Genomic DNA, 25732 nt, shown 5'->3' with positions numbered 1-25732 from the left:
GCTCCAGATGGGGTCTTGCTGGAACAAACCTCCAAGAGGGCTCTGCTCCCCCAGGAAGTCTGCAGTGACTGAACGGGTGCCAGCGGGCATGGTGATTGCTTGTGATGCGAGAACTGGGCTCAGGCTGCCAGTTCATTTCACACAGGCCTCTGTAGAGCCAGTTGCTGCTGTTGATGGGCGAACCTCCAGAAGCTTCAGAGAGCTGGGCTTAGACAAGCTCTTGGAAACTAAGAAGTGCACCTCAACCAACTGAGGTTTTTGAGAAACTCTATCTTGGGCTTTTCATTGAGGGCCCCACTGCAGAGGCAGCCAAAGCTTCCTAACAGTGGGTGGGCCACCAGCATCTGAACTGTGGCCCTACTCCCCCTGCACTGCCCCTTCCCCCCAAATCGTGCACCATGCTTCCCCCAAGGCCACACCCCCACTTCTCCCGGAGACACTGCCCTGGCATCTCCCCTTCCCCCTGATTCCCTGCCCGCATACTGCCCCTGCTCCCTGAGTCCCCACTCCCAAACTGTCTCTCCCCCCCAAAACCCTGCCCCCTTTCCCTCATCACTCACCTTTATGGCCAGTAAAACTGGGGAGCCATGCCCCCCTCTGTTCCAGGGCCCCTGCCCCACTGCTGTTGGAGTGAGGACAATCTGCAGAGCCTCAGCAGCAGTAGGTTGTGCCACTGGATTCCCCGCTATCCCTGTCAAATGTCACACTTCTGGGGTTTCCTCTGTAGCAATGCCCCTCCAAGGGCATATCAAACCTCAAACCAGGGTTGCCCGGGGGGTGGGGGGGGAGCAAGTGGAGCAATTTGCCCCAGGCCCTGGGCCCCACAGGGGCCCCCACGAGAATGTAGTATTCTATAGTATTGCAACTTTTTTTATGGAAGGGGCTCCCAAAATTGGTTTGCTCCAGGTCCCCTGAATCCTCTGGGCAGCGCTGCCTCAAATGCCCCTGGTCACACAACAGGTTATGTTCCCAACCAACACTTAAGAGCCACAGCATCCAAACTTTACCAGTTCACATACCATGACTGTGCAGGCTGAAACATAAAGCTTGTGTACCACAGTTTGGGAACTACCCGGGGAGCCCCATATCGCAGCCACTCATGAACAGCAGATGTGTGGGGGGGGGAGGAATAGGAGAGAGACATTAACTAAACTTTCCCCAGCTTTGAGCGCTGGTCAAATGCTCAGGAGAGATTAAAACCGGCAAGCAAGAGAAGAAAGGATTTGATTTCAGCTAGCAATCCCGGCCCATCCAGTTCTCTGGATTGTTACCTAAAAGAGATTTGGATAAACCGTGCCTGACTATCCTAGTGCAATATACTAAAGCCAGAGTGACTCAGAAATCACGTATCAGAGGGGTAGCCGTGTTAGTCTGGATCTGTAAAAGCAGCAAAGAATCCTGTGGCACCTTATAGACTAACAGAAGTGACTCAGAAGATACCTGGACTCTCAGAACAGAAGGGGAGAGGGATAGCTCAGTGGTTTGAGCATTGGCCTGCTAAACCCAGAGTTGTGAGCTCAATCCTTGAGGGGGCCACTTAGGGATCTGCAGCAAAAATCAATACTTGGTCCTGCTAATGAAAGGGCAGGGGGCTGGACTCAATGACCTTTCCCTTCCAGTTTTAGTATATCTCCATTATTTATAAGTGCCTAGGGTCACCAGATGTCCCAATTTTATAGGGACAGTCCGAAGTTTTGGGTTTTTCTTATATAGGTTCCTATTACCCCCCACCCCCGTCCCGATTTTTCACATTTGCTGTCTGGTCACCCTAGAAGTGCCTCGAGATGTTAAGTTGCTAAGAGTGGTGTGATGTGTGTTCTCTCTCTCTCTCTCTCTTTCCCCTCCCTTGTGCTGTATGCTCACCCCGATCCTTCAGGCAAAACCCAACAGCCCAGTCTCAGCCATTTGCTGTTGCTGAGTCGCCCCAGCATATCCAGTCAAGGATACAAGGGGCAGGGTGAGTCAGCACAACAATGCAAGAGCTGCTGAGTCAGGAGGAGGGTGAGCCATGTGCAGGCTGAGAAATCCTGTCTCTCAGCTGACTTCAAACACATGCCAGGCATTGGCCAGAGAGCACACAGTGCTGCTGCGGGTGGAACAGCCTGTGATATGGTTAAAACCGAGGCTGCATAAAACATGAGTCACTCAAAAAAAGGCAGATCATCTCCATTCACTGACAGTGACAATGAGCCAAGGAATCTGCAGCTATCTTAGCCTCACTGACTTCGACTCACCCTGCTGCCTGTGCGGCACCATGCAGTCAAGCCCCATACCTGCCGCATGCTTCTTTGTGGCCACAAAGCTACCCTGTGTGATTAATCCTTAGCACGTACATATAATTGTGCCTGTTAGGTGAGGACATTGAAAACACTGATTAACCCACGAGAATGCTGTGAGGAAATGTATTGGGTCTGTGGCTGCATAGGCTGTTAGCTATTCTGCACCTGGACCATACTTCTTGTCTCACTTATGCTGATGTCAGCCAGGAATAATTGCACTGAAGACAATGGCGTTACACAGCTGTCAAATACGTGTCAGTAAGTTCAGAGTCAGGTTAATAGGGAATGTCATTAATGGGGGATTGCTGGGAATGGGGCAATGCTTCCTCAATTGTCTGGTGTGCACAAGCTCTTCCCTCCTTTCTGGTTCAGCCCCTGGCTACAGCCGCCCTCTCTGCCCTTCTTACCATTGAATCGCCTCAGTGTCCATCTCAAACCTGCAAATGGCAATTTACTCCACGTCTCCTGCATGGCAGGGCAGATCACCTGCCTCTCCTGGGTAGGAACCCATTCCAGCCAGCTGCAAGGCAAGGTCCATCTGCCACACTGAATTCCCTTAAGTGAGAAAACAGGGCTAGGGCTCCCTTCAGAGGTCTGGTCAATGCCCCTCTGCAGAGAGTCCATGCTAACCCACACAATAGCAATCTGACCACCCAGCCTGGGAACAGATAGCATCAGTGAAGCTCTCGACTTCCGCTCCCTTGGAGAGCATCTTTCTTGCTATACAAACCCAGATCTCCTGCTGGATACCTCAGAGTGCTACCTCTGGCTCATCAGGTCAGACCCTTCAGCACATTATCCACAAAGAATGCTTCCTGCTGGCCTTACTGGTGTAGAAGCTGCACCCCCGCCCCAGTATCAGTCCCAGACGTGATTTAACACTGTAAATATACCTCAAAATCATCTTTTCCACCAGTCTTCCTCTCAGCTGCTGATTCCCCCTTCCCATTCCTGTCTTGGAGGAATGATTAACACATGCAATAAAACTCATCATCTCCTCCTTCCACTTCAGGTTCCCACAGCCCTATGCTACCTCCCAGATCACAGAAATGTTTCAAGCAGAGAAGTACTTCTCAGCCCATCACGTAGCAATGGGAAGCACCTTTCAGTGCTCAGAGCACTTTGCAAACATTAGCGAAATCATCTTTGCAACACCCCTCTGAGGTAGGAAAGGGTTGGTAGAAAAGGCAGAGACAAAATTGAGGACCAGAGAGGTTAAGAGACCTACCCAAGCTCAAGAATTCCTGGCTCCTAGACCTGTGTCCAGGCCAGTATTCTATTCTGGTTGTTGTACCATGCACACCACTTGATTATGTGAGAGTCTTTCAGGCTTAAGAATAAACAGAAGTAGTAGCTTCTGTCATGTAAGGTTTCCCCTCTATTCCTCTCCTTCTGAGAGGCCAGGAAGTTATGTGTATGAAGTTTTTAAGCCAGGTGTCCTCCGGAACCTTTGCAGACCCATTAAGTTCCTGGAGTTAATAGCAATTGACTAAAAAGTCTAGTGAAGACAAGTCCTAAGCAACACAAAGCATATTGACTTTGAAAAACTCATACACATAAACTAGATGCCCTGTCCCATAGGAAACCAGAGGACTGCGTGCTGGAGTGATGTGCTCTCAACAGCTTAGCTTGCCAAGAATTCTTGCTGCTGCTTTTTGTGCTGGACACTGAAGGCAAATAATACCTCCATGTCTTATTTAAGGTACTTATATGGCCCTTATTCCTACTGTACCTGGGCACTTTCCAATACCCTGGCAGGGTAGAAAAAGTGCTATTATCCCCATATTACAGATGGAGAAATAAACCACAGAGAGACTAAGGGCCAGATTTTTAAAGGTGTTTTGGTGCCTAATGATGTACACAGGTGCCCAGTGGGATTTTCAAAAGTAAGTAGTTTCTAACGCCTGTTGGTGCCTAACTACCTTTAAAAACCTAGCCCTAAGTATTTTGCCCAAAGTCACCCAGGAAGTTTGAGGTGAAGCAGGAACTTGCATGCAGGTCTCCCAAGGATCGCTACTAGGCCATCCTCATCTCTGCAGTAGCTTCCCAATCACTTAGGTAGCATCTGTCATCCACTCATGACAATGAATCTCGACACCTCCATCCTTGAGCTGTCTGGCTAGGGCCACATGAGGATGTTGCATGCTGACATTTGCCTCTTTCTTGCTTCAGCGCTTCTGATGTGTTTACGTTTGGGTGGAAGATGTTTAAGTGGGTCAGCAAAGAGGTCATTTTCTAATGCAAAGTGCTGCATGTCCTTAATACATTGAACAACAGGGATTTTAATAATACATGAAGGGGGAAGAGGTCCACTGCCTTCTGAAATACTTTTCAGATATTGATCATGTTGGCAGATAGATCCATGGCCAGTCAGGATTCCTGTGGAAATATGCGCAGCGGAGCCAATGGAGTTTTTCCCATTTAGACCAGCTGAGGATCTGGCCGAGGATTGTAAAAGGCTTTTTCGGTGCATATGAGCAGTGAGATTTTATGAGCTAGATCCATAGTTGGTATAAATCAGCTTTGAAGTCAGTGGGATTACTTTGATTCACACCGGCTATCTGGGCCGACATCGTGATGGTGGTATTGTAGTGCACCAGAGATATACATGGCACTTTAGAGAGGCTGCCAACAGGGCCAGTTCTACAGTTTTCGCTGCCCCAAGCAGCGCACCGAATTGCCTCTGCGGGCAGTGGGGGCAGTCCCTGTGCCCTTAGGGCGGCAGACGCGTTTCCGCCGTGGCGGCAATTCGGTGGCAGCTTCTGTGTTTAGCTGAAGCCGGCCCAGACAGCTAAACATAGAAGCTGCCACCAAATTGCCACTGCTGCGGAAACACGCCTGCCGCCCTACGGGCACACAGATGCCGCCCCCCCCCCACGCCTACAATTCAGTGCACTGCTTGGGGGCAAAATAACAGAGACTGCCGCCCCTTGCGGATTGCCACCCCAAGCACCAGCTTGGAATGCTGTTGCCTGGAGCCGGCCCTGACTGCCAAGGCCAGATTCCAAGGGCACGTGCTTCACGCTATGGTGTTTGTCTGTTTTTTTCAATTAGTGGGGGATGAACTGAAGGGTTGAACTTTGGTTTCTGGCCCAGTAAGGATCCCAAAGTGTTTCTAATCACGCTCACTCTCTTGGCTCTCCCCAGGAGCCCAAAGCCTCCATGTTTGGGCTGCAGCATCTCAGGGGAAGTGTTTGAAATCTAACTGGAAAACATCACTCCAGAGAAATTTCACTTACACAGCTCTGTTGATCTGGGGCTGTGTAAAACCTGGGTCAAATCCTCAGCTGATGCAAACCATTACTGGTGTCAATTGAGCTATGCTGATTTACACCAGCTGGGGCTGTGGCCCCTTGTTTATACAGAAGATACCCCTGGGTATAAGTCAACTTGACCGTGTCTCTCAAACACATTTTCCTTTGCAATGTATGCAGGTTCTCCGGATCTTTCAATACCAGCTTCAGGCCCAGGCTAGAAGCATTTCCAGAGAGCCCATTCTCATCTCTTGGGGAAACAGGAAGGAGCACAATCCTTGTGACATTTCCTGCCCTGTTTTGCAATCTCAAAAGCCTCCAAATCTCAATGAACTCCAAAGCCTATCAAAATGGAGTGCCTCATCTGTGGGGGACATGGGTGTTGCCACTGACTTCAGTGGAGCAGGATTCATGGGCTCAGATCTTTAGTCCTTTAAGGATTACCCATCACTAACTTGTACCCCCGGAGGGGCTGGCTGTACTTGATTCCAGTTTACCAAGCTACTTCTCGTGCACATGGAAATTCTGAAGCAAAGCAGGATGCTCTGTGCCCCAAGAGCCTCTTAACTGGAGGAAAGCAAGGGCCAATGGTGGGCAGTTTAAAACAAACAAAAGGAAGTATTTCTTCACACAACACACAGTCAACCTGTGGAAGTCCTTGCCAGAGGATGTTGTGAAGGCCAAGATTATAAAAAGGGTTAAAAAAAAGAACTAGATAAATTCATGGACGATAGGTCCATCAATGGCTATTAGCCAGGATGGGCAGGGATGCAAAACCATGTTCTGAAGTGTCCCTAGCCTCTGTTTGCCAGAAACTGGGAATGGGCGACAGGGGATGGATCACTTGATGATTACCTGTTCTGTTCACTCCCCTGAAGCACCTGGCATTGGCCACTGTCAGAAGGTAGGATACTGGGGCTAGATGGGCCATTGGTCTGACCCAGTATGGCCGTTCGTATGTTCTTATGTGATTGGTTAGCAAAGCATTTTGTCTTTGTGTTGATTTGTTGCCCCAAGCAGCAGCCCTGCAATGTGCAGATGTGTATTTTCCCCATTGCTCGAATGGCTCAGGCAAACAACTCCACTTCTTGCTGAAGAGAAGAGCCTCAGCCCCCTGCTCCCGCCAAGAAAATCCAGTGTGTGCCTTCAAATGCTTTGTTCCTTCCCTGAAGCTCTCTGGTGATTCCCCCTCCTTTGACCTTCACTAACGAGTTAAAAAACCTCTACTGGCTGCTCCCCCTGGCTCTTAGGGAGGGGAGCTGAGATCCTATCACTGATTCCTCCTGCAGGTCGGGAGAGGAGAGAAGACGGTGATAATCCAAAGATCTTGAAAGGAATCATAGAATCATAAAAATGTAGGACTGGAAGGGACCTAAGTAGATCCTCTAGTCCAGTCCCCTTCACTGACGCAGGACTAGGTATTATCTAGAAGTTAATGAAGATCCTGATGATAGCAGTCCCATCCTCTGTCCCCTGGAAGTGGGAGAAAAAAGAGATCATAGATCTGAAAAGTCAGGGAAAGAGAAGTTTGGGGTGATTCACATAAGGGGGGATACATAATCAGGCATCCAAATACTTTCTGAATCACAGACTCCTGAGACCAAAACATCAGCCTCTGAGCACAGCTGTTCCCTTACAAGGTGTCAGAATAGCATCTCATAGTTTGGGGCATAAATGCTGATGTCATTTCTTTGCAGTGAGGAAATCTGGTCATAGTCAGGCAACCTGCAAGCCCCAGAGTAGCAAGTGGAAAGGACTCTGGGAGGCATTGCTGCTCTTGAGAGCTATTGTGTTCATCATCTATAGTGTCCCCAGAGGAGTCTTCTTTCCACAGGACTCAAAGCAGATCCCAACGAAATGGCTAGAGGAGAAATCTCTTGCTTCAAGTCACACTGATCCAGCCATGGAATTGAAAGAAGATGCTCACCTATTTTAGCTGGCTGTCATATACATGAGTCTATAGCAGCAAGTTGTGCAAGGTGTGGGTCTTTACTAAGGTTAACATGGGATGGCAGAGGGATGTCCGGTGTCATTCTCACTGCCTCATTTACCCTGGAAATTGAATGGATGAATTGGGCCCTTCGTTCACTTTATTGCTGGCTGTAGCCCTTTTCGGGAGGCTGGTGAGTTCCGCCAGGAGAGGGGCATTTCCCAGGAGGCATAGAGCCGGCCTAACGACACTGCTGTCCCAGTATGCACGTTGGAGGCATTCGTGGGGAAGCAGGAGTGGCCTTGTCCCTGAGCTCCAGCTGTTTCCCGCTGCTGCCCCAGCCTTTCTGGGCCTTAGGCAGCTGAGATTGCTCTGATCTGTGCTAGGGTTTGAACGTAAAACCTCCGCAACAGCCTCTGGGTCCCAAGCTTGAAATCCAAACTCAGGAGGGAGTGTTGTGTCGCATTTAAACCAGGGTTCTGGGGGGCAAGACTCCTGGATGATATTTCTTGCTTTGTTTTGGTTCTCTTGAGAAAGTCACTTAACTGCTCTGTGCCTCAGTTTCCCTGGGTGTAAATGCTGATTACAGGCCCCACCGGGGGTACTGGGAAGCTCAGCTAATTGCTGTCTGTACAGTGCTCTGACACTCAGAAGGAGTGCTATAATGCAAAGCATTATTATTGATTAGCCATCACTATCCCCTGCGTGGCTCCAGGCGGGGCTCTCCAAGCCTGTTTGAAATGGCTGCTTGCAGTGCAACTCACAACATAACGATTAGCTCATTCCATCAGCAACTGCATCCTGGCTGTTGCAGTCTCGTAGCAAAGATTCGTACTTTGGAAATGTGCCCGCAAGGAGCAGCCTGGCTGTGAAGTCCCTGTGGTCTCCTGGTATCCAGCCAGTTGTTTACTACATAAGGTCACCCATGCCCTGCAGGCTGCTAGAGTTAACCAGAGTTCATCATTTAACCTTTGCTCTCAAAAACCTTCCCAGACAGTCACAACACTGATTGTGCCGACAGAACCAGGGAAGAAATAGCAGCACTGGCAGAGAATGGAGAGACGTGACCGTTTCTTTGTGTTTTATTCCATAAGGCCAAAGCCTCCATGTTGCAGTCACCAGGCTTCAAACCAGCCCCTTCAGTGGAGTGTCTTATTCAGTGGAAAGTGTCGCAACTGAGCAATAGCCATAGCCCTGTGTGAACCCCTCTATGCATTCATCCATCCATCCACGCTCCCATCCCTACATCCTCAGATCCTTATGCAGTGCCCATCAATGTTATAGCTGATTGCCTGTCTCTGTGGCACTCTCTGCTGCTATCAGTCCAGAAGAGCTGGGAATAGGGTTACTACCTCTCCTGGCCATGCCATGCCCTTCAAACAAAGAATACAGGGTATCAGGGTCCCAAAACCTGGGGATGGTGCAACTTCCTGCTGGGAGGCTGTATCATGCAAAACATTGAGACTTCACAATGCAAAGTTCACACCATCCTGATGCAGGCAGGGCTATAACAAATGGCCTTTGCTTATGGGGAGTCTTAGATTAGGGCCAGTTCAGACAATGCTGCCAAACCTGCAACTGCAGGGAACACCTAGGTGATGGGACACCAGCTCACCAGAGACAGGCTGCAATGCCAGTGAGATGCTATTTGCTGCTAAGGCTCCTGTGACACATGCTGTGGAGTGTAAGCAGCTGAAGGAGAGCTGTCTGATGGTGGTAACTTAAGAGTCTGGAGCATTAGGCCAGTCCCCCTTTATCATGACCCTGAAACACTGCAGATTAGCTTTTCCTCCCATTTCACATGAAACCTCAACTAACTCCCTGCTGCACCCAAACACCCTGCTCCCTGTCTCTCCACTCTCACCCCTAGTTCTGGGAAGATTTGCTAGTATGGGATAGGAGCTTTCCAGGAAGCATCACACTGAAACTCGGTCCTTATAATAACAACTTACAGGGTGTATTGCGTTTGTAGATCTCGCAGCACTCTTCAAGGGTGGAGAAGCATCATTCTGCCTGTTTTACAGACAGGAGTGGGAGGCTCACCGACTCACACAGAGTTGAAAAGACACTAAACCCACCCACCCCCCAAAGTCACACAAACAAGTCAAGGGCAGAACCAACAGGATACAGCCCACGTCTCTACTCACAACCCTGAGTTCATCACAATTGCTGATAGATGGGTGACTTCGCTAGGATCATAGATTTTTCTGAACCAGCCCTGTCTGGTTCTCCCATGTGAGCTGAGCACTGTGCAGCTTATCAGTTTTCTTTATGGTGGTTAATTAGTTTCTGGCTTATCGGCCTCTGTTCACATATAACAAGTATTATGGTTTGGGTTGTTCATACAGCCAGCATGGCAACATATCTTCCACCAATACCTATTTCCTAGGTGCGGTACCTATATTTAGGGCTGGTACCAGGTGTATTGGTGAAAGTACCAGATTTCCTACCAATGGTTTTTGGTATCTACATTTTAAAAGGTGCTTTCTACGGTGCAGAGAATTTCCTAGCCACGTTCACTGCTTTCACTGAAGCTGCGGGAAGTGTTGCCATTGCAGCGTGTTCATGAGCTGGCTGTAACAGACAAATGTTTTCAGGGAGGAGGAATTGCCTCTGACCCACTCATGAGCTGTTTGCTCACTTTTCTGGCTGGAAGCGTACCCATTTCTTTCTCTGAAATGTTGCAGAAAAAGGACACATCCCACACCCAGTGTAAGTAACCAGAGCTTTGCTGAGCCAAGGAAGAAACTCACCTCTGTGCAGAGACCTGAAGATGTCAGTGGTGCAGAGCCTTTTGGAAAACTGTTTGCATAGGGGTGAATTGCAGCCAAAGTGAAAAGGCTGGGCCAATCTAAGGCCTGGTCTACAGTGGGGGGGAGGTCGATCTAAGTTACACAACTTCAGCTGAAGTCGACATACTTAGATCTACTCACCGCAGTGTCTTCACTGTGGTGAGTCGACTGCTGCCACTCCCCTGTCGACTCTGCCTGCACCTCTCACTGTGGTGGAGTACGGGAGTCGAGGGGAGAGCACTCGGGGATCGATTTATCGCGTCTAGACTAGATGCGATAAATCGACTCCCGCAGGATCGATCGATCGATTGATCGATCCACTGATCCGGTGGGTAGTGTAGACATTTAAGGAGGACTCCATTTTAATTAAAGGTGATCTGCAAAGGGGAAAAGGAAACCATTCAGCCCAGATTTCTGTTCTAGATGATCAACTAACCAGGCTATGGAGGGCATAGAAATACATGTTATTACATCTTTTCAGAATCCTTCCTCCCCTTCCCCCGCCCCCCGTTTGTGAAATTTCTTGGTAACTGCAGGTTGGCTGAAGAGATCCCAGAATATGGCGATACAGACACCAAAGGTCTCCTTTACAATCCATTTAAACAGTGGCATTTGTGATGTCACAGAGTGGCCCATCCCGGGATACCTTCGGCAAAAGAGAGTGCTCTGGGACAATTTCATAGAAGGAACGGACAGATTTTTATATGTACCGTGCCATTCGCTCTCTGCGGCCAGGTTAGTGCAGTTACTGGGCACCTAGATCTGATCCCAATTTGCTGGCCATTTTTGCCTTGCGGTTTACCTTGAAAATACCTAGAGTCAATTCTTACCCTCAGATCCAGGGTGCTGTACAACTGCACCGCTCTCATCGCCCTGCTTGTTCCTCTATCTCAGAACAGCAAGAGGGAGCAGCGTATTGGCCCAAAGTGACATGGCTCCCTGGACGTTCAGGCTCCAACCCCAGCAGAGCTGAGTCAGGCCTTCACCCTCCCCAGGTAGATTAACGGAGTTCCATGAGGATACTCTGTGGGTGTCTTTCAGATCAGAAACAGTGGTGTGGCTTTCACTGAAGTCAGGTGGGGCAGCAGGTGTCCAGTGCCACTGAAAATCGGGCCACAAGATCTTGCTTGCTTTATGTGCATGTGACAGAACCGCTGGCGCTTTTCATATTGGAAGGGCTGCCACTCTTGCCCTCTCTGCTGTGCAGAGTGGCTGCATCCCCCATGGTACTATATATGGCTATATTTTGTACAGTACTTTGAGCTCAAAATTCCTCCACTGTCTCCTTGTTCCAGTCCCTCCGATAGGCTCCCTTCTCCCTGGCAAGCCCACATGACATGAGCCAGCAATAATATTAATAATCCTCAAAACAAATCCTAGCCAGTCCCTCCTCTGGGCTCCCCTCTGGGCTCTGCATCTGTCTTGTTTATGCTGTAAGTTCCTCAGGGCAGGGCTATCTTGTGTGGGCATCAAGTTATTGCCTGCCCTCAGCGAATGACAATCGCACCAACCGTAAATGATTGTAATTAGATTATTTCTGACATCTGAGCCACACCAGCCCTGCCCAGGAATACAGAATTGTAACATGCTCCTCTGCTTTAATTTTGCTGTTACCAACCTCATTTTTGGTTTGTGGAGGCTGCCTCCCAATTGGAACATGCTGTCCTTAATCACAGCATGGCTCTGGGGCTGAGTGACATGTTTACACGCATGTTCTGCTCTGCTGCACCGACCCATCAGCTGTCAGCGCTCTCCCAGAGCCACAGTAAGTGCTGCATGCTAAAGCAGATAGAGCCGATGCAGGCAGAGGCAGTGAAATACAAACAGGTGGGGCTCAACTGTGTTGTTTTTCTTTATTTATTATCTCTATTATGGTAGCACCTTGATGCCGCGGTTATGATCAGACTCCATTGGTACATGGGGTAAGAGTGAGTCTCTGTTGCAAAGAGCTGGCAGGCTGGGTGATCTAGTGGCTAGTGCATTGAAGTGGGAGTCAAGAGACCCCCCAGGTTCCGTTCCTGCCACTGACCTGCTGTGTGACCTCGATTAGGTCACTTTGGGCTTGTCTACACTACAGATACCTATGCTAGCAAAGCCTCCTAGTGGAGATGTGGTGTATGCTGGCATAAGGAGTTCTGGCGGTATAGGTACTCCGCATCCCTGAAGGACATTCACTATCCCAGCAAAAGCTCCCTTCTGTGGGTAGAATTGCATCTATGCTGGGTGTTATGTCAGGTAGGAGGTGTGGTTCTTGTCATGCTCTGAGCTGACATAGCTATGCCAGCAAACTTTTGTTTTGTACAATAAGCCTTCACTTCTCTTTCCCCTCTCATTCTTTGCCTGTCTTGTTTATTTAGATTTTTAAGTCATTTCAAACAGGGACAGTTTCCTACTATGTACAACGCCAAGCTCAATGGGGCCCTGTTCTTAGCTGGGTGTTACCATAAACAGAAATAATAATCATAATAATTTAAAGAGACAAAGGAAGGGAACTGAGACAGAGAGAGGTTAAGTGACTTGTTTAGGGTTACACAGGAAACCTGTAGCAGAGTCAGGGATTTAGCACAGATCTCCTGAATCCTCACACAATGTCTCAACCTGAAGATCCCCCTTCCTCTCTAAGGCTGACTGTGCAGAGAAAACAGTGCCATCCTCTTATTTATTAGCAGTGCTATCTTGGTAGGATTTAATGTCTCACTTCTAGGGCAAGAGGCAAATCAGTATTTCATCCAAGCAGAGACAGGCATGTGCTATGACAACAAAACAGCACACGAGCCTTTTGCTGAAGATTAACAAGCCTTGGGATTTTTTCTGAGACTAAAATTCCTTGTCATGGAGCACAAACCAAGTCCCCCAGGAAAATAACCCAGGAGCCCAGTTCATTATATAACAGTGACGCTGTGAGAAACTTCCCAGGGCTGAAAACCTGATGAGCGGATCATTCCTCATAACTTCCCTCTTTTTATTCCTTATTTCAAATTAATCCACGGACACTGAGCTGCATGAATGTTTGCTGTTGTTGGGGCTCTTTAACTGCATCAGCTGGGCTTACAAAGCTTAAACATCACTTAACAGGAATGATGCCTTTCTCTGGGTTACTTTAAAGACAGAGGGATCATGGAGGCTGGGGGTAGTGTGCGTTCTCTCTCCCGTTGTCTCTCAATCCTCTGTTCCAATTCTGTTTCTATCCATGTTTGTTTTCCTTTAACCTTTTGTGGCTCCCTTAGGCTCCTGAGAACCCCTGAGAAGTGCTGAGTGGGAAATGGTTCTCCTGTCCCATGAGCATTTTCAAGGTTTCATTTTTTTTTCTCTGTCCCAAAAATGTTTGTGAACCAATAATCTGGAAAAAAAAATCAGATTAGGTCAGTTGAAACTTTTCAATAATTTCAATTTTTTTCCATTTTGACTTTAAAGAACAAAAAAAATTTTAGTAGTATAAATTAACTTTTCAAAATTAAAAGCTGTTTTGAACCAAAAGCCCAATCGTTTCACTTTAAAACCATTATTTCAACAACTTCAAAACTTTTTTTCCCTCAAAACACATTTGAATTGGGAGAGTTGTCGAAACTGACACCTCCCCATGGGCAGTTTTGGTTTCGACTGCACTCACTGTAACGCTGCAGATGCCCAGGCTGTGAGTGGAGAACCAGAGGAGCCCCGCGCCTTGCAGAACCGGGCCTGATCTGTGGAATGAAGTCCCACTATAGTTCCCCACTTAGCATGCCGCTTGTCCCTCCAATCTCATTACATGCCTGCGAATGTTAAGGAGGAAAAATAAAACCTGGGTGCACTATGGACTGATGATAAGCTGCACTTCAGAGCCTTATCCTCTCCCAAAACATCCTTTTGGACATCACACAGAGGCAGAAAGAGCATTCAGGAAGGAGGGACTCTGGCAGAGGAAGAGGGGATGGAGAGTGATGCAACCTCATTTCTGAACCCCCTGCCCTTTGTGGCTTTAAATCTCAAGCGTCACATGGCAGTGGCAGGAAATATGTAGGCGGGGGGGCTTTGGCCTTTCTGAAAATCCCACAGTAGACTCAGATGGCCGCTGTATGGCCAAACCCTCTTTGCCTTACTCACGAATGCTAATGGGGGTCTGATTCCACTAAAGCCAATGGAGTTACACTCAGAAATTAATTTGGCCAAATGGGACTAGAACTTGCGTGAGAAAACAGGGGCGGCTCTAGGTATTTTGCTGCCCCAAGCACGGCAGGCAGGTTGCCTTCGGCGACTTGCCTGTGGGAGGTCCCCAGTCCCGCAGATTCGGCGGCACGCCTGTGGGAGGTCCGCCAAAGTCACGAGACCAGTGGACCCTCCGCAGGCATGCTGCCGAAGGCAGCCTGCCTGCCGCCCTCGCGGTGACCGACAGAGCGCCCCCCCATGGGTTGCCACCCCAGGCACCGCCCCTATGAGTAAAGCAGCTTGAGATCATGCAGTGGCCTGAATTCAAGACTAGATGCCAGGAATTCTGTCTGTGCGTTTCTATTGCCCATCCCCACGATATCTAAGTGCCTCCCAATGATTAATGGATTTCACCCTCACAAATGCTCCTGTGCAGCAGGGCAGTATTATCCCCATTTTATGGATGGGGAACTGAGGCACAGAGAAACTAAGTGACTTTCCCCCATGTCAGACCCAAAGTCTGTATTGAAGCTGTGAATTGAACCCAGACCTTCTGAGCCCCGGGCTACTGCCCTTTCTAATAGATCCACCTTCCTACCAAGAAAGCCTGAGTTTTAATCCCCTCTGAGGCCCTTAGCAACCCTCATAGGCCAATATCTTCAAAAGTAGCCACTGATTCCTGAGGGCCAAACCTGCGACCCTTATGGTTTGATTTTCAGAGGTGCTGAGCATCTGCAGCACCTGTTGACTTCAATGAGGTCTCTGTCTGAGGGGTTGGAGCAAATGTGGTTGTACCTCAGCGCTTGGCTGCAGAAAATGGGTCGTGTGGTGTGTCCGGGATGGAAGCTGGAGGCATGAAGGTAGGCATAGCGGTCAGTGGGTTTTCGGTATAGGGTGGTGTTAACATGACCGTCACTTATTTGTACCGTGGTGTCTAGGAAGTGGACCTCCCATGTAGATTGGTCCAGGCTGAGGTTGATGGTGGGGTGGAGGCTGTTGAAATCGTGGTGGAATTCTTCCAGAGTCTCCTTCCCATGGGTCCTTCCACCACAATTTCAACAGCTTCCACCCCACCATCAACCTCAGCCTGGACGAATCTATACAGGAGGTCCACAGACAGAGATCAACCCCTACATGATCTTCACCAAGCATTCTCAAAACTTCGATACCTGCATGAGGAAATAAGGAAACAAATCAACAGAGCCAGATGTGTACCCAGAAGCCTCCTGCTGCAAGACAAGCCCAAGAAAGAAACCAACAGGACTCCACTGGCCATCATCTACAGTCCTCAGCTAAAACTTCTCCAACGCATCATCAGTGATCTACAACCCATCCTGGACAATGATCCCTCACTTTCACAGGCCTTGGGTGGCAGGCCAGTCCTCGCCCACAGACAACCTGCTAACCTAAAGTATATTTTCACCAGCAACCACACACCACACCATAACTTTAACTCAGGAACCAATCCATGCAACAAACCTCGATGCCAACTCTGCCCACATATTTACACCAGTGACACCATCACAGGACCTAACCAGATCAGCCACAACATCACTGGTTCGTTCACCTGCCCATCCACCAATGTAATATACGCCATCATGTGCCAGCAATGCCCCTCTGCTATGTACATCAGCCAAACTGGACAATCCCTACGTAAAAGGATAAATGGACACAAGTCAGATATTAGGAATGGCAATATACAAAAACCTGTAGGAGAACACTTCAACCTCCCTGGATACACAGTAGTAGATCTTAAGGTAGCCATCCTGCAGCAAAAAAACTTCAGGACCAGACTTCAAAGAGAAACTGCTGAACTTCAGTTCATTTGCAAATTTGTTTAATCCTGAGCTGATGGTGTCAAAGACTGAATGGCTAGCCAACTACAAAAACTCCTTCCTTGGTTTTCACACCTCAACTGCTAGAAGAGGGCCTCATCCTCCCTGACTGAACTAACCTCGTTATCTCTAGACTAATTCTTGCCTGCCTATTTATACCTGCCTCTGGAAATTGCCACTACATCCGTTTGACAAAGTGGGTATTCACCCACGAAAGCTTATGCTCCAATATGTCTGTTAGTCTATAAGATACCACAAGACTTTTTGTCGCTTTTTACAGATCCAGACTAACGTGGCTACCCCTCTCATACCTGAAGACAGATTGCTGCATAACTGCCTGCTGCAGGATTTCATGTACTTTCCTTTGAAACAGCTGGTCTGTCCATTGTCAAAGGCTAGATGGAGCACATCTTCGATCCAGTAGGTAATTCCTATATTCTTAGCATCTGTATCACACTCACGTACCACAGTGCTGGGTATGGGATAAGAAGCTAAATGGATGGATAGAGTCATGACTAGGAGTAATAGGATGAAATTAAGAACAGGCTGAATACCAGGAAATACTTCCCGATAGTGAAGAGGAAATGGTGGAAGCCCTAGAATATGAGTCATTTAAAACCAGCCAGGACAAATCAATGGAGCATACACTGCAATAGGCAATCCTGCACCGATAGGGGAAGCTGGACTGTCATAAGTGTATTAGGGTCTTTTCCATCTCTACCCTAGATAGGAAGTTTTAATTCATCCAGGGTCACTTTTCATAGTTTTCTATTCTGAATTACCCAGGAAGGGAACCCAAAGGAGAATAAAACATTCAGCGACTGTACCTTTGTATGTCCAGAACTGATGCCACAGCAGTGGCCATGAGCATGAATGGCCTTGAGAAGTGCTGTCACTCATCACAGATTTCCACAGTGCAGGGTCGCTAAGTCGCATTATACAACTGAGTCCACATGGCTGAGCCCATCATAAAGGACACAACTGATTAACTGAGATGTTTCGGTTTTTTATTTGAAATGAAGAATTTAGCAAAATCGACACGAATCTGCAAAATGTTTCAGTGTCACCATCTCTGTATGTTTGGTTAAAAACAGCACAACATTTCACCCACCTCTACTCACTAATTCTTACTCTGCTAATCTACACACCCCATCGTTTGTACCGTCAGTTACTCCTCACTTCTCGGCAAAGATCTTATTCCTTTTACAAGATCCACTGCGCTGCACAACTTGATACCATTACAAATGAGTGACACTTGGAAAATGCATCGCAGAATGTTGTTTTGCCAGGCATATTCTGTGTTCCTTTACTGATTTGTTTTCCTTCTAGTTTGCAGAATTCCGTCGTTGCAGTGGGTCTCCCAGACCGCGTGAGCTAGGAAGGTTCCATAGCATTTTGCCGCCTTTTTGCTTTGTGGCAACTTGTAAAAGGCCATGTGCTGCCCTCATGCAGGCCTTCGTATCCTAAAATTGGGGCATCAGTGCATTCACAATAAAGGAGCTGAGTGAGGGGAAGCCAAAACAAACTAACAAAACAGCATGTCCGTTTTATTAAGGTCTTAGGGAAGGAGCAATTGCCACAACCATGTATAAAGCCCTCATCTCTGAACCCTAGGTCAGAGCTCCCAAACTTAAACTCAATGAAATAAAGTCTCTGAATCTTGTCAGGCTGGTCCCCTGGAGTCTGAGGCTATATCTACGCTACCGCAGTAAGCCGACCTACGCTACGCAACTCCAGCTACAGGAATAACGTAGCTGGAGTCAACGTACCTTAGGTCGAGTTACCGCAGGGTCTACACTGCGGGGGGTCGATGGGAGAAAATCTCCCCTCAACTTACCTTACTCTTCTTGTCGGGGGTAGAGTAAAGGGGTCGACTGGAGAACGATCTGCTGTCGATTTGGCGAGTCTTTACTAGACCCGCTAAATCGACTGCTGGTGGGTTGATCTCAGAGCGTGGATCCCAGCTGTAGTGTAGACCTGCCCTGAAAGACAGCCCACCATCTGCTGCAGCCTGCGTGGCTCCTAATCCCCTCTCCCTTGCTCAGCTTCCTGTTCCTGTTTAAATAGCCCAGCCGTCGGGTGAGGCAGGGCCCCATTGGTTACACCCAGGCTGTCTTGGTTGTAGGCTCCACCCTGTCCCTTAAAGGGGCAGCACACTCCTTCACACTACTCTTTAATTACTCTCATCTGGCACCTTTAGTTTCTTATTAGTAAAATGTATAATGGCAGGCACTGATTTTTGTACAGCTTCTTTTTGAGACATGCAACTTTTATGGCAGAATTCTCTCCTTTTCCAGGAGCTATACAGAGTCATCTCCTCAAAATAAGGCTTAAGCAAGACATGCATGGTGCATAGGTCTTGTGGCTGTCCCCACTGCATGCAGGGTGAATTTCCCTCATGGGAATTAAACGTATGCCATGATCATTCCTCACCCAGCAGAAAAAACACAGAAGAGGGAACATTGGTTTGACGGCACCAAGTGATGTACAAGCTTTTCTCCAGCAAGATTATTTCCACTGCTACCCCCACAGTTCAAGCAGGGGCAATGGGTATCTGCACTTTGGTTGCACCACAGGAGGATTTCCCAATGCTTGTCGCCAAGGGACACTGTGTTTTCAGCTGGCTGCTGCTGACAACACAGTCAATCAAACCTGTCGAACGCTGGGGTCGCTAGCGAAATAGGAACAAACTATGTGAGCCACAGTGCCTGCTGGGCACCCATAAAGGAAGACTTTCCAGCTGCAACACAGCATTCATGCAGGAGGGACAGAAAAGAAAAACTGCAATGAACCAGACGAGAGATTCTAATTAGGCAGAAGAGCAAATCACTGAAGGTTATTTAACATTTCTCAAATACAGCATGTAGCTCTGCTGTCTGCCATGGCTCTACTCCCATTTACAGCAGCTGAGGATCTGGCTGTGTGCCTTTGTGTGCCTTTGGAAAAGGCTAATCTAGGGGTAGGCAACCTATGGCATGCATGCCAAAGGCGACACGTGAGCTGATTTTCAGTGGCGCTCACACTGCCCGGGTCCTGGCCACCAGTCCGGGGGGCTCTGCATTTTAATTTAATTTTAAATGAAGCTTCTTAAACATTTTAATAACCTTGTTTACTTTACATACAACAATAGTTTAGTTATGTATTATAGACATAGAAAGAGACCTTTTAAAAACGTTAAAATGTATTACTGGCACGCAAAGCCTTAAATTAGAGTGGAATAAATGAAGACTTGGCACATCACTTCTGAAAGGTTGCTGACCCCTGGGCTAATGAGTCACATAGGAAGCTGCCACATGAACTGTCTGATGGTGCATTCACCTGGAATGCTGAAAGAAGCTGTCTGTCCCAAGGGTGAAGCTTGAGGGGGCATGAGCAGGATGCTGTCAGCGGTTGCTGCTGGCCTCTCAAATCTATTCTTCCTGGAAACATATCTAGAAAGTTTTGCCCGGTTTCACTCTTTCTACAGGTTTTTGGCTAACTGGAGGCTCTGCAACACACTGGCATTCCACCTGCAGCCTGGGTTTTCTCTGTCCTCTTCTTTTAATGCATGGGGTGGGAGGAAGTCATGATCAACTTCTCTGTGCTTGAACTAAGACATGGATGATGCACTCTTCCTGAAGGTGCCAGTTCCTTTGTTTCCGTGTACTGCCATGGCTGCACAGTGAGATGCTGTTCCTTAGGTAACTGGAGTCAGTCCTGTGGAAGGAGGATACATATGAGACCAAAACTTTGATTTGATTCTGTAATTCATTGCGATCCTGTGCAGAGAGCAGAGTGCCAGGGTGATGGGCTTTTCAGTAGGTGATATGCATTGTTCTGTTGCAATGGAAGCTTCATCAGGGTCATCAGTTTAATTCCTAGATAAAATGAATTGCAATAATCCAGTCTACAGGATACAAATCCATGGATTGCCATGGACAAATCAGATTCTGATATGATAGAGTGCAGTCTTCTGCTCAGCCGTACCTGGAAGGAAATTTTTTTTTATTTTATTTTTTTGCAGTCATAGCTATTTGGATACTTAAGAGAAATTGAGAAGTCCAGAAAACACCCAAGACTGTGAACCATCTTGATAAAATTTGTATCCATATCTGATCTCTGATCCACAAACATGGTCCGCAGATATCTGCAGATTTGCAGGGAAGTGTAGGACTGGAAGGGACCTCAAGAGGTCATCTAGTCCAGTCCCTTGCACTCAAGGCAGGACTATGTAATCATAGAATCATAGACTATCAGGGTTGGAAGGGACCTCAGGAGGTTATCTAGTCCAACCCCCTGCTCAAAGCAGGACCAATCCCCAACCAAATGATCCCAGCCAAGGCTTTGTCAAGCCTGACCTTAAAAACCTCTAAGGAAGGAGATTCCACCACCTCCCTAGGTAACCCATTCCAGTGCTTCACCACCCTCCTAGTGAAAAAGTTTTTCCTAATATCCAACCTAAACCTCCCCACTGCAACTTGAGACCGTTACTCCTTGTTCTGTCATCAGTACCACTGAGAACAGTCAAGATCCATCTTCTTTGGAACCCCCTTTCAGGTAGTTGAAAGCAGCTATTAAATCCCCCCTCATTCTTCTCTTCTGCAGACTGAACAATCCCAGTTCCCTCAGTCTCTCCTCATAAGTCATGTGCTCCAGCCCCCTAATCATTTTTGTTGCCCTCCGCTGGACTCTTTCCAATTTTTCCACATCCTTCTTGTAGTGTGGGGCCAGAAACTGGACTCGGTACTCCAGATGAGGCCTCACCAATGTTGAATAGAGGTGAATGATCACGTCCCTTGATCTGCTGGCAATGCCCCTACTTATACACCCCAAAATGCCTTTAGCCTTCTTGGCAACAAGGGCACACTGTTGACTCATATCCAGCTTCTCATCCACTGTAACCCCTAGGTCCTTTTCTGCAGAACTGCTGCCTAGCCATTCAGTCCCTAGTCTGTAACAGTGCATGGGATTCTTCCATCCTAAGTGCAGAACTCTACACTTGTCCTTGTTGAACCTCATCAGATTTCTTTTGGCCTAATCCTCTAATTTGTCTAGGTCCCTCTGTATCTTATCCCTACCCTCCAGCATATCTACCACTTCTCCCAGTTTAGTGTCATCTGCAAATTTGCTGAGGGTGCAGTCCACACTGTCCTCTAGATCATTAATGAAAATATTGAACAAAACCGGCCCCAGGACCGACCCTTGGGGCACTCTGCTTGATACTGGCTGCCAACCAGACATGGAGCCATTGATCACTACCCATTGAACCCGATGATCTAGCCAGCTTTCTATCCACCTTACAGTCCATTCATCCAGCCCATACTTCTTTAACTTGCTGGCAAAAATACTGTGGGAGACCATATTAAAAGCTTTGCTAAAGTCAAGGAATAACACGTCCACTGCTTTCCCTCATCCACAGAGCCAGTTATCTCATCATAGAAGGCAATTAGGTTAGTCAGGCATGACTTGCCCTTGGTGAATCCATGCTGACTGTTCCTGATCACTTTCCTCTCCTCTAAGTGCTTCAGAATTGATTTCTTGAGGACCTGCTCCATGATTTTTCCAGGGACTGAGGTGAGGCTGACTGGCCTGTAGTTCCTTGGATCTTCTGTCTTCTCTTTTTTAAAGATAGGCACTGCAGTAGCCTTTTTCCAGTCATCCGGGACCTCCCCTGATTGCCATGAGTTTTCAAAGATAATCGCCAATGGCTCTGCAATCACATCCACCAACTCCTTTAGCACCCTCAGATGCAGAGTATCCGGCCCCATGGACTTGTGCTCGGCCAGCTTTTCTAAATAGTCCTGAAGCACTTCTTTCTCCACAGAGGGCTGGTCACCTCCTCCCCATACTGTGTTGCCCAGTGCAGCAGTCTGGGAGCTGACCTTGTTTGTCAAGACAGAGGCAAAAAAATCATTGCATACATTAGCTTTTTCCACATCCTCTGTCACTAGGTTGCCTCCTTCATTCCGTAAGGAGCCTACACTTTCCTTGACTTTCTTCTTGTTGCTAACATACCTGAAGAAACCCTTCTTGTTACTCTTAACGTCTCTTGCTAGCTGCAACTCCAAGTGTCATTTGGCCTTCGTGATTTCACTCCTGCATGCCTGAGCAATATTTTTATACTCCTCCCAGGTCATTTGTCCAAGCTTCCACTTCTTGTAAGCTTCTTTTTTGCGTTTAAGATCAGCAAGAATTTCACTGTTAAGTCAAGCTGGTCGCCTGCCATATTTACTATCCTTTCTACACATCGGGATGTATTTTTCCCCGCAGCCTCAATAAGGATTCTTTAAAATACAGCCAGCTCTCCTGGACTCCTTTCCCCCTCATGTTATTCTCCCAGGGGATCCTGCCCATCAGTTCCCTGAGGCAGTCAATAACTATTCTTAACAAATGTTTGTCTAACCTGTTCTTAAAAACCTCCGGTGACAGAGATTCCACAACCACCCTAGGCAATTTGTTCTAATGCTTAACTACCCTGATGGTTAGGAATTTTTTTCTAATGTCCAACCTAAACTTGCCTTGCTGTAATTTAAGCCCATTGCTTCTTGTCCTATCCTCAGAGGTTAATGTGAACAATTTTTCACCCTCCTCCTTGTAACAACATTTTATGTACTTGAAAACTGTTATCATGTCACCTCTGTCTTCTCTTCTCCAGACTAAACAAACTGAATTTTTTCAGTCTTCCTCATAGGTCATGTTTTCTAGACCTTTAATCATTTTTGTTGCTCTCTTCTGTCATAATGTTTCTCTCTCCCACTAGTATAACCTCCATCTTCTCTGAGTCCAGTTTCAGCCAACTGCTCTTCACCCAGATGCTGATGGCTCCCAGACGCTGGGATAGATGGGAGACTGGGCTGTTAACATCCGATCATAAAGAAATGCAGAGCTTGTGTTGTCTACATTTTCCTGGCAGGGGTCTCCTGAGGTCCCCCAACGGCTTAATATAGACATTGACTATGGTTGAGAGGAGGTTTGGGGCTGGTGGGATTCCAGAGGCGAGGGCAGTGGAACCAGAATAGGGAAATTGGCCATCATGACCCTCCAGATTCATTCCATGAGTAAAGATCGGCACATCTCAGCACTTTCCTCCTATTCACCCATCTCTGAGATGGGACAGCGGTAATTGCTGGTTGACTGTGTCAAATGCCACAGTCGAGATTCAGCAGTGTGATTATGGATGGATGTCCCTTGTCTGTGGATAAGAGGAGGCCATCTATCTTCAATGCAATCAGTATTGTCTCTCTCCCATGTCCTACCCTAAAACCTGACGGGGGCTGAGGAATCTAGGACATGGACAATGTATAGGCGGAGTTGAGAGACAGCGTTTCACTAGCTTTGAGCAGTAGCTAGCGAGATTGGTAGCGCAAAGTGATGATTTTTTATATATTAGCCAGACTGTTGATTTGGCGGGGATGGGGAAGATTTTGCTTTCCAGAGATGTATAAAGGATGCTGTACCTGTATAGGATATATTAGTGGAGAATCTGCTTAAGTCATTAGGCATAGTTATAGCCCCTCTAACTGAACAATGGAACGATATGCCTTTGAATCACTTGTCTCTCTTGCTGGCTGCACATTGATGATGAGCTGTTACAACTCAATAGACTGAAAGCAAACAAACACCACCTGCTGCTAGCCAAAGACATGTTGGATTAAAAGGTACTCTAGCTGTGTAAACAGGTGTGGGCTGAGGACAAATTGTTTGCATGCAGTTTGGAGAACTGCCCTTTAGATTATGGGGGGCAGGGTTGGATGGCTCAGGTAACTAGCAGTGATCTATAGTGCCTTTCAGCTCTGGGACAACAGCTGGAACCCAGAGGATGCTGGAAGTGACTGAGAATCGCCATGATCTAGTGTAAAAGGAGTTGGTGGCCATAGCCTATGTCCACATGGTAGTAGGATGCTGCACTCTCATTCACCTGCCTGCACTGGTCCATCAGAAAGCCTAAGACCTAACTGGCATTACATTAATAGTAACATCTGCCTGGATTTTCCATGCTCACTGCTAGCCCCTCCCTTACCCGTCTCTGTCTCTGCTCAGATGTGGTTCCTCTGAGTCAGCGTTAAGGCAAATTAGTGGGAATGGAGTGATTCAGTGGGAAGCGGGGGCACTGCCACTGCCTCCATAAGTCAAGGACTTTTCTCTCCAGAGATATCAGTTCCGCATCATCTATGAGCATCCGAAATGTTGTGAACCCACAGGGTAAAAAGTATCCACGTGCAATGATCCAGCTCAAGACCTATGCCTCATTTAAGCCTTAAAGATATGGGACTTAATTGATGCCTAGATCCACTGCTGCTCTTCTGCACAGGGGTGAATTTCACCCCGTGTGATCTATGGAAAGAAAGGCTTTATTTTGTTAGGAATTCAGTGGTAGCTCAGCCATAGTTAGGTCAATGTCCCTCTTAAGGCAGGAAGCCTGGCTATAATCAACACTGTTGTTGTGGATGAAAAAACAATAATAGCACTTGATAAAAGCTTCGCTTTGATTGTCTAGAGTAGGCCAAGTCACCAAGGCTGGCATGAAAAAAATAAAAGAAACAAAAGCTGGCTGATAATGTAATAGAGCATTCGCTTATTACAAAGTATTCTGTACAAAGCCAGATGAGCTCCGGACTGAGCCAAAGAAACAATCTCAGATTCCTCTGTGTGAGTCTTGGGGAAATGTTTTCACACACAGCGGCATGGCTTATACAGCTGGAAGAACTGTTCAATAATAATTCTGCTCACTTCTATGGGACCTGGTGTGACAATGCAACATCATGACTCAGCCTCACGTCATCGGAATTCAAGACATCTGAAAGGGCCCTGCTGATCTGATCTGATCTTCCCAACTGGATCAGCGTGAGCTTGGCTTTCCAGTAAAACCATCCGATTAAATTGAGGAAAACTCACACTCAAATGTCTGTGGCCAGAATACACACACAAGTACATCTTGTGCCATACAGTCTTTCTCTCTCCTTGCCTAAGCTAGGCCATAGGTCTGTCATGTAATGGCCACCCTGTGTGTAAGAGGAAGGATGGTAAGAGGAAGGATGGTCCAGCAGTTAGGTCATTAGCCTGAGGTTTGGGGAACACAGGTTAAATTCTGTGCTCTGCCATGAACTCCTTGGATGAGTCTCTGTGCCTTCGTTCCCTGTCTGTAAAATGGGATAACATACTGCCCTCCCCCAGTGGGAGTAGTGAGGAAAAAGGCAAGAAAGACTGTGAGGTACTTAGAGGCTATGACGATGCGATCTATGTAAGTAACTTACAAGCCCTGTAGAATGCCCTAGAGGTAGCAAGCTGGCAGAAGCACAGGATGATCTAATAGAGTGGTTCCCAAACTTTTCAGCATCATGCCCCCTTTTTAATTTTCGAGAAACCCTCATGCCCCCAAACCTCTCCTTTACCATCATCCAACCCCGCCGATCCTTGTCCCCTGACCGCCCCCTCCCAGGATCCCCTGCCCCTAACCGCCCCCTCCCGGGACCCCATCCCCTATCCAAGGCAATTATCAAGTGATCCACCTCCTGTCGTCCAGTCCCAGCATCTGTCA

At 47.6% G+C, this 25732-nt stretch overlaps 1 protein-coding gene across 3 annotated transcripts in view; it reads left to right on the top strand.

The window, feature by feature from the left end:
* The window catches only part of GAB2 (GRB2 associated binding protein 2), a 188594-nt gene that overhangs the window by 67636 nt on the left and 95226 nt on the right, over positions 1-25732 (top strand). The window contains exon 1 of one of the 3 annotated variants that reach the window (XM_030558270.1): positions 11884-12020. The exons of the other annotated variants lie outside the window; for them this stretch is intronic. The gene's annotated coding sequence lies outside the window, so the exon portion shown is untranslated. Of the gene's footprint in view, positions 1-11883; positions 12021-25732 lie in introns of those variants that run through there. 3 annotated transcript variants of the gene reach the window in all.

This window comes from Gopherus evgoodei, chromosome 1 (assembly GCF_007399415.2).
Source record: "Gopherus evgoodei ecotype Sinaloan lineage chromosome 1, rGopEvg1_v1.p, whole genome shotgun sequence".
In the NCBI taxonomy this organism is placed as follows: domain Eukaryota; kingdom Metazoa; phylum Chordata; order Testudines; family Testudinidae; genus Gopherus; species Gopherus evgoodei.
Note: the sequence above shows the minus strand (reverse complement) of the source record. Positions and strands in the feature narration are given on the sequence as shown.